The sequence below is a fragment of the Apis dorsata genome, unplaced genomic scaffold (genome assembly GCF_000469605.1).
Source record: "Apis dorsata unplaced genomic scaffold, Apis dorsata 1.3 scaffold_73, whole genome shotgun sequence".
Lineage (NCBI taxonomy): Eukaryota > Metazoa > Arthropoda > Insecta > Hymenoptera > Apidae > Apis > Apis dorsata.
The window spans coordinates 1,062,292-1,067,032 of record NW_006263371.1 but is presented as its reverse complement, the minus strand read 5'-3'; the positions used below and the strand labels follow the sequence as shown (position 1 = coordinate 1,067,032).

The window sequence follows — 4,741 nt, the reverse complement described above, 5'->3', positions numbered from 1 at the left end:
ACATATATCAGACGGGATTATTTTAACTAAGATGGACATAATTTATATTAAATTAAACGCTATTCTCGAATCGATCAATTTCAATTTTAATCGAGGAATAAAAATGAAATCGCGAAATGTTTCTGTAAATGGAAACGAACGATTGTGAACTCGGAATAATTAACGAATTAATAAGATTTTTCGCGCAATCTACGGGCCGGAAATGGATGCAGACGACACGGTGGTTGAGCACAGAGGAAGGGTAACAGACGTTAGAGTATAGCAAAACTATTTTTCCTTTAATCCGTCAGCGAGAATCTATTTCAACAATCGAGTTAAAATGAATTAAATATTCATACGTTTATTCCTCGGTGCTTTTCAAATTAATTTTAAATTAATACGAATTGTATTAAATAAATACTCCTTCTTGGTTGAATAATAATAATTATTTTTTAGGGAAGAGGGAAAGAGCGTATTTTTGGAGATTTCAATGCCCGCAATCCTATGCGATTTTTCCAAGGTAAGAAAATTATATTAATTAAAATATATTAATTAAAATATAAAATTATATTATTAACATTTTGTGCGACCGAATGTTTCAAATTGAAGAATTATTTATTTTACTCGTACATTCTATTCGATATTGTTCCATTCTCAAACAAAGACATTCAAGAATAAAGATTTAATATTTATTTTGCACTTGTACAAAATTTAAACAAATAAAAACCTATCAAAGTATATTGTACACCATTTAAGCTCCATTTCTTCTTAGACTAATGTTTACAAATCTAATCACTATGTAAAAAAAAATCACATTCCAATAAAAGATAAGATCTTAATCCTAATTTTAATTTCAGATAGATTTTGAATAAAGTAAGACGCGCAACTTTTCAACCCTCCGCCATTCCAATATTGTGTTCCAGTATAAAAGTGACACAAGACAAATTCTGAGGATTAATTGTCGATGATTTCTCGCTGAGTTATCTTTAATAGGTCGATTCGAGATCCTCCCTCTCCCCCCTCCCTTTTTCCCTTTCTCTTTCTTTCCTTCGTAAGAAGCGCTGCTTCCAAGACAAAAATTTCAAGAACCACTCGAGATAAGCTGGCCAGGAAACGGAGCGAAAGCTTCCCTAGCAATTTTCAGCGCAAGAACATTGCTGTTGCGTTATTCATGCGGACCTAAAGTAGCGTTCTTAAGAAGCATCTCGTGGATGACGTGCTGCTTTGTGAATTTTCCTACGGTCACTTTCGCATCGACGAAGTCATCCAGAATTTGTTAGAAAGTCTGAATATTCAAGCAGCTCGATGCTTACCCCGGTGATAACAATAACATAATGGAAATCTCCCTAATAATTCAACGATTCCTCTAGTCGAGAACGAATCCACAAACGTTACTGGATATTTCCTGCATTTTTATTTACATGTATATTTTAACTCGGATATAGAAATCTGTTTTAACGATGTATGAATATTGTATACGATTTAAGGATAGTTTTCTATCCGGGAAGAAGATTGAAAATTTGAGAAAATTATTTAAACAATTTAAATCCTAAATCAGTGTTTGAAACACGTTCCGTACAAAATGTTTGTTTCTGACCGATCAAAGTGTTAAATAGTTCAAAAATTTTCTCTACAATTTTTTACCTCGAAATAACTTAATTTTCTCGTTTTCTAAAAAAAAAAAAAGAAAAGAAAAGCTACGTCAGAGAGTATCTTTTTATCTTTTTCACTCGATAGGAAAAAAATTCGAGCTAAAGAAGGATTAATTAAAACGCAGGATCGCAAAGAAAAAGAACTACTTTCCCAACAAATTTGCCTGGCATTAGAAAAATCGAAAAAGCAGAAAATATATAAATCCTTCGAGGTCACAGTCAACACTCGAAGAAATTCATTTCACAATGACCTCGGAGAGTTCGAGCTCGAATGCTCGACAGACCGAAACTCTTGATACTTGATTATTTTCAGAGTTGCTAATTAACCAATGCGCGCAACACCGTGAACGAAATATTTTCTCGTCAGCCTGTTTACGTTTTCTTCTCTGAGAAATGGACAAGCGGAGTCCTTCGTTCGTTTTATGGGAAACAAGATTCGAGTATCAAATGCAGGAAAGATTGTCACTTGTGATTTCTCCCTAAAAATACAAATTTTCCAAGTTTGGACAGTGAAAACAATAAATAAAAATGTACAGGTTTAGCTGAACGAATATATTTAATTATGTGATTGCAATATCTGTTAACAAAACATAGAAGAAAAACAAATAGATACCAACTATGAAATAGTGATGTTGCTAGCATAAAATTTCAGTGAATTAAATTCTATAACACTTATATATACATCACTTTCTCTCGAACATGTGAACATGCGAATTATTCTTGAAAATAAATCCCTAAAGATAGTACACGAATATTCCTTTTCCTCTTTGCTTTGATCAGATCCTATCTATAAATAATTTCAATCAATCTTTCGAAATTAACCAAAAAAAGAAGACTCTTTTCGAAAAATTTCCTTCGAGACACACGATCTTAAAACACGATCGCGAATTCTGTAAAAATTTATCATTCACGAATACAATATCTCGATACGTTTAATTCCCAACGATCCCAGATCCCGTGAGAACCCGTGAGAAGTTGCGCGAATATTGGAGCACGGCCTCGTGATCGATCGTCGTCTTGGATATCTCCAAGAATATTCACCACCTGACCCCAAAATAGTAAATATTCATGATGATGGAATCTGGCAATGTTTAAAATTTCACTCGAATCGATGGCTCGGAAGGCCTCTTGCGCCCCTGTTCGCGGGGCAAAACTGCCGAGTTAACGAGGCGAGGCGAGCCAGCCAGCTTGGCAACCACTGGATCAGGAACAGATTTAGCCATGGCGATGAATCATCCATCCCGTTTGTCGTGTAAACAGGGGCGAGTCTCGCGCCCGGGAACCCCCGACCTTGCCCTCCTATCATCCCCTCTGTTTCCCTCCCCTCCCTTCCTCGTGTTTGCCGAGGAAGACGCGCCAGATCCTCCTCCTCCTCCTCCTCTTTAATCCCCAACGATCGACAGGTGTCGGGAGAATGCTGATCGAGGATCCTGTTCAAACTTGGGCTCCTCTCCCGCGGCTCTGCAATTGCGTTCCAAGGATGCCTCTCGGCCGAGATGTATATCGTATCTTTCTTCTTTTTTCATTGTTTATCGACTCCTTCTGGCATCTTCACGTCTCCTAATTTCTTGATTCTCTTTATCTCTTATAGGGAACGACGACTTTCCTTCTCTTGTTCGAAACGTTGCCTCTATGGAACGATGAGTATCTACATGAGACACTCTCGTTACGAATTCGTATTGAAAACTGCTGGGTCGAGAAAGGAAGATGCAATATGTGATGGAATTTATGATAGAAATTGGCGATATAATTTTCATTTATTTTCGTATTTAGGAACAAATTCGTTCGAAAGAGGGATTGAAATCGCGCGGAACGTTCCAACTGAAAATGCTGTGAAAAATGCCGACTGTTTCGAACGGAGGGAAGAAGAAGAAGAGGAAGAAGAAGGGAAATCGTGTTTCGCCGCGAGGTGAACGCGGGATCGTCGTGTCTGGGAATTTTTTCGCGACGAATGGGGCTTACGTCACGCTCGAGGAGCTGGCTGGGGAACGGTCGTTGCCTCTTGACAGCCCGTCTCGATGCACCGTTTCCGGAAAGATTTACGCCGCTCGCGATTTCCACTCGCGTCAACGTGGCCGTGAATCGTGTTTACGAATTTATATTACTCGCCCCCGTGATCCCAGACACGGATCGAAAATCCTCCTCCTCCTCCTCCATCGTTCATTCGAGACTATTCTTATTCCTCGATTTCAGGGTTAGGGTTGTTGACGGCAACCAATCGACGTGCATATCAGCGTGACGCAGCAAATTTCCATTGTCTGATATCGTGTAACTCATTGTGGCATCGCTTATTTCTATTGAAACACGTTTATATAATTAATGCGTATACATTGATGGCCGCATTCTGATGACGCTTATTAGAAAGATATTCCACGGGGTGTAATGAAAGTATCGAATCGTTATAAAAGTAATATAAAAATGGTTTATTAAAAGAATTATTTAGAATGTAAATTAGTATGATATTTGACCTCAAGGAAGAATCTATAAATACTGCTGCTATTGATATCAATAAAATTAGAATTCCAATTCCTCAAACTTTATTTATATAATGGTTGCATTATATAAATAGAATTTAAAAATAAATTATATGGAATATTTTATATTTATCCTTTAAAAAGATTAACATTTTATTTTAAAGTTTATTTTAAAGTTGAAATTGATCAGGACAATTTGGATAAAAAGTTATCTGCTATACTCTTCCATTTAGAGCAGAAATTTTAACAATTATATCGCTATAAATATTCGAACTGTTCGTGGTGAGCTAACAAACGAGGACCTCAGGAATGTAACGATGAAAAGAAACGAAGAAAAGATTATTCTTGCGACTCAAATTACTAAAATATAAAGATAGGAATATCTACTCAGAACACTTGGTACAACGTGTCAACGTTCCAAAAATATTTGACCAAATAAAAGAACCTGTTCCAAAATTAATTCTATAATTGAATAATCCTGAATAACAATTTTCGAAACTGCAAGTTCAAGGAAATAAACCAACCCAAACGCGATTTGTCCAAGATACTAAGGATTATTCTATATAATTTTCACCTGTGAAAATTCGCAGGGCTCCACTCGTGAACATGCCGGAACGTTCGGCTACAAGTCTAATC

At 36.7% G+C, this 4,741-nt stretch overlaps 1 protein-coding gene across 19 annotated transcripts in view; it reads right to left on the bottom strand.

The window, feature by feature from the left end:
* Nucleotides 1–4,741, bottom strand: part of LOC102680558 (polypyrimidine tract-binding protein 2) — a 503,794-nt gene that overhangs the window by 264,529 nt on the left and 234,524 nt on the right. The window lies entirely within an intron of this gene.